This window comes from Chelonia mydas, chromosome 1 (genome assembly GCF_015237465.2).
Source record: "Chelonia mydas isolate rCheMyd1 chromosome 1, rCheMyd1.pri.v2, whole genome shotgun sequence".
Lineage (NCBI taxonomy): Eukaryota > Metazoa > Chordata > Testudines > Cheloniidae > Chelonia > Chelonia mydas.
Window position 1 is genome coordinate 56,215,316 of NC_057849.1, and position 12,034 is coordinate 56,227,349.

The following is a 12,034-nucleotide window of genomic DNA, read 5'->3' on the forward strand; positions in this document are numbered from 1 at the left end:
TCATGCCTCAGTAACATCTGAACTTTATTTTTCCAGTATCAGACTACCTCTACTCTGTGAAACCCTCTACAGCAGTGTTTCTCAAACTGGTGTCCGTGGACCCCTAGGGGTCCCTGAGGATACTCCAGGGGGTCCACGGGCCCCACCGCGGGGTGTTCCCTGGTGTGAAGGAGGTGCTGGGAGCGAGGACCCTGGGTCCATGCCACTCGTGGAAGCGGCCAGCACCTCCCTGTGGCCCTGGGGGGGGGTGGTGTCTCCACCCGCTGCCCCGAGTGCCAATTCTGCACCTCCCATTGGCCGGGAACTGCGGCCAGTGGGAGCTGTGGGGGTGGTGCCTGTAGGCAGGGGCAGCGGCACGTGAAGACCCCCTCCCTCCCCGCCTAAGAGCTGCTGCCAGAGGGATGTGCCGGTCGCTTTTGGGAGCTGCCCAAGGTAAGTGCTGCCTCCCTCACCCAAACTCCCTCCCCCAACCCAGAGCCTGCACCCCAAACTCCCTCCCAGAATCTGCACCCCAAACTCACTGCCCCAGCCTGGTGAAAGTGAGTGAGGGTGGGGGAGACTGAGCGATGGAGGGAGGGGGGAAATGGAGTGAGTGGGGGTGTGGCCTCAGAGAAGGGGCAGGCAGAGGCGTAGCCTCGGGGAAGGGGTGGGGCAAGGGCTGAACAGGGAGGCTTAGGGGTCCCCAAAAATTTTTAAATCAAAATGGGGGTCCTCCGGTTGCTAAAGTTTGAGAACTACTGCTCTACAGTATTGAGCTTCATTGGAATCAGAGATGTCTAGAGACCCTAATAACCTGTTAGTACACAATGGTCACAGATTATTCTTTTATTTGTAATCAAGGAGCATTCAAAAGCTCCATCAGGGACAGGGCCCCAGTGTACCAGGTGCTGTACAAAACATGTGTGGACATGGTCCCTGCCCTGAACTGCCTGAAGTCCAGCAGTGAAAAATAGCTTGCTACTAGATCAGGATGAATATTGGAAAAGTTGCTTGAAATATTCATTCAGATTGGTACATGTATGTGTCTGACTGTTTGCAACCTTTCTGTGTTCAGTTTCCAATGCGTACTCTAGCACTAAAGCTTGCAGGCAAGAATGTTCTCCAAAATCATTTACAAGTGAATACTGCAGAATATTTCTGCCAAATAAATTTCAAATGTGTAATTATGAGTAATCTCATTGGAAAACAGATTCCATGAGTTAAACACACCTTCAGGAAACATTCCTTGTGACCCACGTATCCAGCCAAAACAGCTTGAATTTCACATAGCAAATGATTGTAATAAATTGAGTGCAAGCAAGCTGCAGATCAAGAATTATTCATAGAAATTTGGTGAATAATGCTGAATAAGAAAATTGTGATCTGCCCATGGAAAATTTGTAAATAGAAAAAGGAGTAAAAATTAAGCTACTCCTTAAAAACTATTTGTCTACCTCTGCCTGCTATCCACATTTGTAAAAGGAAGAGTAGCAGAAAACAGTCTACAGACCAGATTCACAGGTACACACCAGTCTCTTTGTGCTGGTCCAGTGATGCAAAGCAGCCATAAGCCTGTTGTAACAGGTCAGCTAAGAGCTGTATAATGGTCAGTGGCGGATTAATGATTTTGCCACCCCCAGCCCCATATGAACTTGTTTTAGTTTTTTTACAAATTAGTTTGAACTAAAATGAATCTAAATATTAAAATAATTGAACATTTACAAGTTATTATAAATAAAATTACAAGTACAGCGGACCCTCGCTTGAACATGCGTCTGTATAGCATGATTTCGCTTATAGCATGGGACTGCGCATGGATCCAAAATGCCGTGTTCAAGCGGAGATCTGGTGTATATCAAATATTTATTTTATGTAGCTACAATAAAAGAAAAAAAAAGTATGTGAGTAGTAAGCAGTTATATTTGTTTATGCCTACACTTTTGAGCAGCAAAAAACTTAATTCTGTATAATCCAGAGAAGTTATTAGATCCTTTTCAATTGTCAGGAGAGAAAGGGAGTTTAATTTTTCTTCACTGAGATTAGCCCTCAAATAGTTTTTCCACCCTTTTTAATGCCAAAAATGATCGTTCTGCTGAACAGTTTGTAGCAGGTGTGCAAACGAACATTCGGAAGGCAATATCAATATTTGGATATACTGAATGTTTCGATTTTAAAGAACACTCCAATTTCTTAAAATTGACTTCTTTTCATTTTCAGGAATTTCGACACCTTCCAAATACGATCGAAAATGTAGACACTCATTCACGAATGATTCTTCTAAATCTCTTTTGTAGCATAGCTGTAATTTTTTAGCATGAACTCTTATATCTGTTGAAGTATTGGTAATGTTAGAGAGAAGCTGAAGTCTGCCATAAATTTCTTGATACACATTACTTCTGCATTTTAATTCAGAGCATACAAGGTCTAGTATTGTTAAAAAGGTATCTCTACGACACATTTCCACTTCACCTTCGCGTGTCTCAGATTGAAGTTTGCTTTCTTTTTCGCATTGTGTCAAATTCTTAGTCTTCAATTTCAGATTTTGTGTTGACTCTCTTCGTACATATCAAACAAGTCCCGTATAGAGTTAATGTATCCGATTAGTGAGTTGTAGAACTCTACAACTGTCTGTATATCAATATTAACATTTTGCAGTTTTTGGCTAGTTATATGAAACCGATCCAAGAGTGAGCTCCAAAATACAGCCATAAAAGCTGCCTCAAGTCAATTGAGTTTTTGCTGCAGGCCTGCAGCTTCATTACGTGTAACAGGTTTCTCAGTAGCATCTTCCTTTATTGTATTTAAGGCTTTAATTACAGTATTCCAGTTTTCACTCAAATTATGACAAGCTTCCACTTGAGATGACCATCGAGTCTCAAAAAGTTTGTTACTTTACTGCCTGGCTTCAAATTAGATAGTAGAGGCAGAAAAAAAAATATGTTGGACAGTTGCGAAAAAAAATGAGCATGCGTCTTGACAACTTTCTGCTGCACATACTCCAACCAGATTTAAAGAATGCACAGAGCAAAGCCCATACACAGCATAAGGATTTATATTCTTTATTATTGCTTGCAACCCGCTATATACACCAGACATGTTAGTGGCACTGTCGTACGACTGGCCACGGCAGTTTGCAATATTTAATCCATAACAATTCAAAGTTGAAAGTAAAGCATGAGCTAACTGTTCTGATTTGTGGCCAGTATTTGGTAAAAAAAACAAACAAAAAAAACAAAGAAACCTCTCCACTGGTATGCCATCATTGTTTACATATCTCAGTATAAAAGCCAATTGATCAACATGATATGTCGGGAGTTGAGTCAACACTTATCGAGAAATATTTGGCTTCTTTTACTTCTTTAATAATATTTGAGATCACATTGAAGCCATGGTAAAGAAACTTTCAAGCAGAGGACTTGCATTTAGAGGTGATCCAAATTTTTCCACCTTACCTCTAAATGCAAGTCCTCTGCTTGAAAGTTTCTCTACCACTGCTACAATCCTCTTCAACACATTTCTCCAATAAATAATTTCTTCTTCCATTTGAAATTTGTATCAATTCTTCTGGATATCTCGCCTCTCTTCACCATTTTCAGTACACACGTTTTATGTTCAGTCGAATTTTCATATTCACGTAGTTGAGCTGATACATTTTTCCAGTCATGGTATCCACTCGTCGCCAGACTAGAGATCCCTCTGAATAATCGACATGGGGCACAAAACACGGCTCCTTTGCTCTCCAAATATACAAGATATTGCCATGGCTTCACTTCACCATTTAAAAGATGTCATTCAAACACATTTTTTTATTAGAACATGCATTTTATCAGTATATTGTCTTTTGAGTTAGTAAAATCACTATCAATATTTTGTTTAATACCATACATTGATAAATACTCAATTGTAGCATCATTCAATATCCATTGGGCCGGGTCATCACTTATGGTAGATATTTCAATGTCAGATTGAATTTCTGATTGACTTGATTAGCAAATCTCTGTCGTATTGTCAAAGATATCCAGATCAACTTGATTCCCGGTAGTCTCTGATATGCTAGTATTTGGACCATTTTCTTCAACACTAACCACAGTCGGAATTCATTAGTTTCAATATGTACTTTAATCACATCAGTATTTTCAATATCAACACCAATATTTTCACTTACTTCACTACTACTTTCAACTATTTTTTCTGTCTCACTGTCGGCACTAACTGATACAACAAAGGAATCTATTTTGCGCATTTTTGCAATCATTCCATTTTCCGTTTCTTTCTTTCAGATAGCATTTTTTTTTTTAACTGAGAACCGCTTAATTTCTTCCTTCCGGTCATATTATCAACGTTTATGATTCTCGCGATACGTTTACTAAATGGTCACCTACTACAGGACAGGCCTAACAAAGAAAATAACAGAACGCCACTAGCCGTCACCTTCAGCCCCCAACTAAAACCCCTCCAACGCATTATTAAGGATCTACAACCTATCCTGAAGGATGACCCAACACTCTCACAAATCTTGGGAGAAAGGCCAGTCCTTGCCTACAGACAGCCCCCCAACCTGAAGCGAATACTCACCAACAACCACATACCACACAACAGAACCACTAGCCCAGGAACCTATCCTTGCAACAAAGCCCGTTGCCAACTGTGCCCACATATCTATTCAGGGGACACCATCACAGGGCCTAACAACATCAGCCACACTATCAGAGGCTCGTTCACCTGCACATCCACCAATGTGATATATGCCATCATGTGCCAGCAATGCCCCTCTGCCATGTACATTGGTCAAACTGGACAGTCTCTACGTAAAAGAATAAATGGACACAAATCAGATGTCAAGAATTATAACATTCATAAACCAGTCGGAGAACACTTCAATCTCTCTGGTCACGCAATCACAGACATGAGGGTCGCTATCTTAAAGCAAAAAAACTTCAAATCCAGACTCCAGCGAGAAACTGCTGAATTGGAATTCATTTGCAAATTGGATACTATTAATTTGGGCTTGAATAGAGACTGGGAGTGGCTAAGTCATTATGCAAGGTAGCCTGTCTCCCCTTGTTTTTTTCCTGCAAACCCCCCCCCCCCCCCCCAAGACGTTCTGGTTAAACTTGGATTATTGCTGTGCACATTGTAAGATGAGCTGTTGCCAGCAGGAGAATGAGTTTGTGTGTGTGGTTTTTGGAAAAAAGGGGGGGGTGAGAAAACCTGGATTAGTGCTGGAGGTGACCCACCTTGATTATCATGCGCATTATAAAGAGGGGTTTCAAAGGGGGATGGGCTGTTGCCAGCAGGAGAGTGAATTTGTATGTGTGTGGTGGGGGGGGGGGGGGGGGGGGGGGAAGGGTGAGAAAACCTGGATTTGTGCTGGAAATGGCTCTACTTGAGGATCACTTTAGATAAGCTGTTGCCAGCGGGGGAGTGAGGTGGGAGGAAGTTTTGTTTCATGGTCTCTGTGTGTATATAATGTCTTCTGCAGTTTCCACGATATGCTATGCATCCGATGAAGTGAGCTGTAGCTCACGAAAGCTCATGCTCAAATAAACTGGTTAGTCTCTAAGGTGCCACAAGTACTCCTTTTCTTTTTACGAATACAGACTAACACGGCTGTTACTCTGAAAGCTGTCATTGGTGTTTCAATAAGCGCTATGATTGGTAGAATCACGGCATCACTGATGCCGCAATTACAAAAATGCTGCTATTATAAATTTGCCACCCCTGCAAATTTGCCACCCTAGGCCTAGGCCTTGTCAGCCTAGGCGAGAATACGCTGCTGATAGTGGTGCTTTGCATCACCAGACCACTGCAAGGCAGCCACAGTGAACCAGGGAATCCTGCCCTAAGTTTTTAGCTTAAGATAAACATTTTCAAATTTTTATACATGAAACCAGTCAAGCCCATTTTAAGAAATACAAATCTCTCAGAGAACCAAATTTTGATCTCACTTATATGAGTAATTCCAGAGTGACTCCACTGAAGTCACGTTGCTTTTATACTGGTAAAAGCAATGTCAGAGTGTGTGGTTTTCAGTGGTTTTCACCCTTAGTGGCTTTCAGTATTTGCTAACAGAGGAGATTTGGTGCCTGTTTTTATCAGCCTATAGCGGGGTGGTTACCTGCTCCTGCCCTGTGGGTTCAAAAGCCAGCCCTGGGAGAGAGCCAGAGCTGAGGGCAAGAAAAGCTAGGCTGATTGGGGAAATGGCCGCAGCTGGACCATGCCCCAGTCAGGCCGCAGCTGGGCCTATAAAGGGGCTGCTAGGCTGAAGTTTAGCCAGAATCTCCCTGTGTTCAGAGAGTGAAGGGCCTGGCTGCAGGGACCTGAGGGAATACCTAGACTGGGGCAGGGCTGAGGGGGAAAGGCCAGGGGAGCTCCAGCCTGGAAACCCCTGGGCTGCGAGGCCTAGATTAGGGCCTGTTAGGTACTGGGGTTGCAAGGAGGCAGCCCACGGGTAGACAGTGGCAGCAGGTCCAAATCCCCTCACCTGTGATGAGTGACTGATACACTGCAGTCTGCCCTGGGGAGCGGGGCTAAGTGATGACTGGCAGTAGCCAAGACTGAGGTGAGGTGGGGGTTCCCTGGGGAGGGGAGACCCTCAGGGATTGTTGGGGTTTACTGCCAGGGGGCAGCACCCAAGTGGGAGGAGGCACTGGGTCCTGGGAGGGAATGGGCCAGTGGGTCACCAGATGGCACTCCAGAGGCTGGTGATCTAATTCCCAAGGACGACCAGCAGGCGGCACCACTGGGTGAGTCCAGCTCTATTACACAACCCAAAACTTTGTTATTTTGGGCTGGATGACTGTGAGGAAAGATACAAATTCCCTCTGAGAAGTATTACATACCCCTCAGCCTGACAGGTACCTGTAAAAGGGCCAGCACCCACCTCTCATGAGCACCCCCTTTGGTTGGGTGTGTCCACAGTCTTTAAACCAGTCCAGCACTAGTATGGGGCTGTATCCCCAGGGCGTCCTCCCTAGAAACACTACTTTCCTGTGGCCCTCTCCAGGTTCAGTCCATACTCAGTCCCTGCAGCCAGCCAGAAGCTTCTTCATTGCTCCCCCAATCCCTGCTAGAAAACTATCTTTAGCTCAGTCCTAGCAGCCAGCCAGGAGCCTATCGCTCCCCCGGGTCCCTGCCCTCACTTAGCTGTCCATTGTGCTGCAGTTCCCCCAGCCAGCCAGGCATGCAGTCATTTCTTCTCCAACTTCCAGCAGCAACTAACTTCTGCTTTGTTCTGCAGCTCCTTTTATATGGCCTCTTAGGCCCTGATTGGCTGCTTCCCCTGCAGCCACTCCAGCCTCCTCTGGTTGGAGGACCTCTCCACTGCTCCTTTCCTGGAATGGGTGTGGCAGAACCTTAAGGCCTCCAGCAGGGGGACTCTGGGCCTAGTCCACCACAGCTGCCAACTTTCATGCGGTAAATAAGCACCCAGACTTTCACAACAAGCCAAAAATAAAGCTAATCCCATAGGCCAAAACAAGCCAATCTCTAAGAACCCCAACACTCTATGTAACTAGATCCCCCCCAATGTGCAGTCTGGGACTGTGGTAGGCCCGCTGTGCACCCCTGACTCTCTCCCACCCTTGCCCCTGCTTGCCCCTCCTTGCCGGGAGCCAATCAAAAAAAAAAAAAGCAACAACCTAGAAGACAAACAAGCTACAAGACAAAAACTAGCCAACACGCAACTCACACGTCAATTAAGCCAAAAACAAGCCCAATTTCTGTGTTTTTTTTTTTTCATGGATTTGACATGTCTGTAGTCCACCCCACCACAGTACCCCAGTCTTCAATTCAAATCTTGGTGAGGGACCTTTCTCAAAATCATTTTTTGTTATAAAACACCTCAGTAATGCATCGCAAATCCTTGGCTTTGAAAGAAGGGGATCTCTAAAATGAAGGTGGACTGTATCACGGTTGATTATAAAACTGTAATGTAAAATTACAGCAAGCACGAGTACAAATGAAGCATCTTGCTTCAACACACTATGGACAGTTTTATTTTCACTTGCACCTTTATGAAATGGCTGCCTATACAGCCACATACATTTTCTCCAGTAAGCCCATGCAGACAGATCAGAAAAGGAATCTCCTTGGTTTCTCGGTTGTCCCTGGAACTGCCAAAGGGTTAACAGATGATCTAAAAAGATTTTTCAAATGGGATTTTAACCTTTTTTGTTTCTTCCAACAGATTCACGAGCTCAATCCCACTTCCATTGAAGTCAATGACAAAACTGCTGTTGATTTCAACGGAGGAAAGGATTGGATCCCTTATTTGCCATTTTGGCACTTTTCAGAATCCTGTATTTTTTTATTAAAAATAAATCAATCCCTATCTGCATTTAATCAAACAACTAGCATGAAAATGAACTCAATGAATAAAAATGTCAGGAGTGGGAAATGATAGGGTTCTCTCTTAGCCAAGATGTCTGTCTAAAATTAGCTTGCCTTTCTGGATTTATTGCTGTTATTAAGTGAATGTCCTTCTGACAATAAAGCAGTGCTTCTTGGATTTAGGCAGTGTTGTGAAGAATATGATAAAGTGCTCTGTGATGTATGACTTTGATTGACTCGAGGGACCTTACTGTTTCGATGCTGTGGTCTGTTCTTTGTTCACTAGACGAAGACTTTGTGTTCATTTAATACGCAGTTCAGGACCAAAACTTGGAGAAGGATGTGTGTAAAGATATAGAGTACCTTGTTTCTGCCATGCTAACATGATGAATTACAGTGTATTACGAAAGTGTTGACACATGTGGGAATAGGCTCTTGACATGCTTGCCAGTAATTAAGGCACATTGTATGTAAAGTCACTAAAAAAAAGTTGGAGGGTTGTTTTTTTGTTATAGGATAGTTTGCCAAGTAGTGTTATTCATAATCTTGATGGAAAATACTTGTATCTTCAAAATCTTCGTGGTTCACACAGGCAACAGGGAGAGAGATTCATTAGTATGAAAACTTTAAATGTTTCCTGTGGCCACATAGGTAATGGTTTCCTGCTGGAGAGGAAATACTGTATTGAGTCCAAAACTTAACTGATAAATCACCTGAACACAACCACTATGATCACAAAGCCTGATGAACTGTTACTTAAATGTAAGGGAATCTGCATTAACTTCTGACTGCCCTAAGAGTACACCTGAGATTTGTTTTCCACCTGTGCCACCCTAAGTCCTCACTACGATCACCACTGGAAAGAAAAGCCATGTATATAAGTTCCCTATGCCAAGAGTCTCGGGTCCACCACACACAGCAAATGCTCCAAGGCCTGGCTTCTTTGCCTGGAACACTGAGATCTAGAAACTTGCTGCCAAAGAGCTGTGGTTCCCAGTCCTGATCACAGCTGGAAGAACCTGGAATCAACTGCATTTACATTGTGTAGCCCAGACTTCAGATGTGCACCACCCTTAATGTTAGTCCACGCAGGTTGCCTTTGCTTCCAAGCAATCTTCACAGTACTGTACACCCAGCATCATGCAGATTTCAGAAACCAGCTAGAATCAGGTAGGAGCAACACAGCACATATTTTGGTTACCTTCCCAGCTGTCCATAAAGAGTTAGTGATCTTGTTGCAATTCAGAAGGGGTATTTCTTCTGTGTTCTTGCTTTATGAATTTTCATAGCCTCTTTTATGAGATCCTTTTAAAAGCAAACAAAAAATTTAACAGATCATAAGACATCTGAACCAGTTCCACACCAACCAAAGTTCTAGACATGATCATTTTCTGGACAGTTTTTAGGTACAGCACCTAAACATAGCGGCATATTTCCAGGCTTAGTGCTGGTGATTACTGTTTCAATGTGTGAACTGTTTCAATTGGAACTAGACAGCCATTATCCAAATGGCAAATAGAGGATTTAGTATTTGTCTCAAATTTACAATGCACCATAGATTCATAGCCACTAGCAATGGAAAATAGCTCATAGGTCACCAACTTATTGAGGTATGTTGCATGAATCCATGAGTGTCCCTCAACATAAAAGGACCAAATGCGATTGTGCACGGTATAAATGCTTAATATAGTTCACCATGTTGATCAAGTCATATGGCATATCAGTTAAAAAAGCACAATGGAAAAGAGGTAATAAAGTACGGTGTGTTGTCTTGCATCACAGAAGGCTATGAGTCTATACTAACTGTACAGGATTGCCAAGGAGATGTGATGTTCCATGACTGGAAATAACCCCCTCATTTTAATTGGGTATCCACCATCCATTTGGACAATGACTCCCTTGTTCATAAGCAACACAACATAAGCAACAAACCACCCACAATGTTAATAATCTGCAAAGTATTTGTGAGTAGTTTAGTAGCTTCTACTTCTTTCTTTCTTGAGGTGTATGTAGGTACTTCTGTACTAGAACCATTTCCAAAGGAATAACCTAACACACTGTGCTTTGGACAGGAATACTGCTGCCTATTGAAATACTTTAAACTTTTTGTTCGATGCAGTGTATTGCTTACAAGCCACAATTCATGTAAATTGTTCCTTGGGCCAGCATAGCCTATATTCAACACAGAATACACCATCCAAACACAAATTCTACTCATGTTTCTACTATAAACAACTGGCCTTGCAATTAGGTCCAATTACTTTTCACTTCCAAGAATTTAATCACCTCTGTTGTAATACATTCAGTACATTTGAGTATTTTTTTTCTAGTTGAGGATGTACAGTACTTCACACTTTCGGCTCCTGAGACTAAGTGAATGCCTTCCAGGCTTGTTAAAAGATCTAGGTGTCAGAGTGGACAGCTCAATGAAAATGTCTGCTCTAGCCGCAAAGGTGGGCAAACAAGTAAATTAGATGCTAAACTGCTTTAAGAAGAGAATGAAGAATAATATGGAAAATATTATTTTGTGGCTGTGTGAACTGACGGTATATTCGGTGATGCTGTTTGGTTGAAACATGACCATTTATATAATTAATATTGCCACTGTTAAACAGTTACAACAAATCTTGTACAAAATATATCATGTAAACTGTCAATGGAAAAGTTATGATTTGCAGAGTATGATTATTCTGTTTATATGCATGTATCATTTTTATATCTGAAGTTATGAATATTAGCTATATAGATCTATATTTCAAATATGTTTGTTCCTGGGATAACACCCACAAGGTAATTTACATCCAGTCTGGCCAGCACATTGTGAATGAATTATTAAAGTTGATGGCCCATTAAAGAACACTTAGAACACCATAGGAGAAGCTTGTCCCCACCTGGTGAGCCTTCCTATGGACACTTTAGCCAGAATATGGGTAGTAGCTGCTACTCTGAGTCATCAAAGCATGCAAGGGCATGTGCCTAGCTCACGTGACCCTGGGCTCCATCTTCTGCCTGTAATTTCCCACAAACTAAGACTGAGAGCAGTCCCTCCACATGGGAGAAGGTACAAAGGACTTTGGAAGCACCTCCATTTTGCCTCTTTCCCGCTCTGATCTCTGGACTATGGACTTACACTAAAAGAAGCATTCTCATCAATGGGCTGAGGACCTTCCAATCTTTTGGAAGTTACCAGAGACGTTACAAGCCAGCAGTCTGTAACATGACTGCTACAAACCTGATCCAAGAACTCTGCAATGATTATATATATATGACTTCCTGAACCATAACTGAACTTTAACTCTCTCCTCTTTCTTTTCTCTTACAAATAAACCTTTAGATATTAGATACTAAAGGACTGGCAACAGCATGATTATTGGGTAAAATCTGAGTTATATATTGACCTGGCTATGTGGCTTGGGATTAGAAGGACCCTTTGTTTGATTAAATTGGTTTTAAATAACCACTCATCATAAAATCTAGTGTCTGGGTGGTGAAATGAGTGCTGGCATGCCTAAGCAGGCTGCATTTTTTACTTCTTGTTAACCCATGTGGTGAGACAGAAGTTTACTTTTGTCACTGGCTTGGTATATCTGATGGTAGAATAACCAGTAGTCTGGGATGTATCTGCCCTATTTCTCAGCATTTCATCCTGAATTTGGCATCCTCAGCTCTGACCCACGGAGGCACGGTAACACATGCTCATCTATTCCTTTTGGACACTTCATAT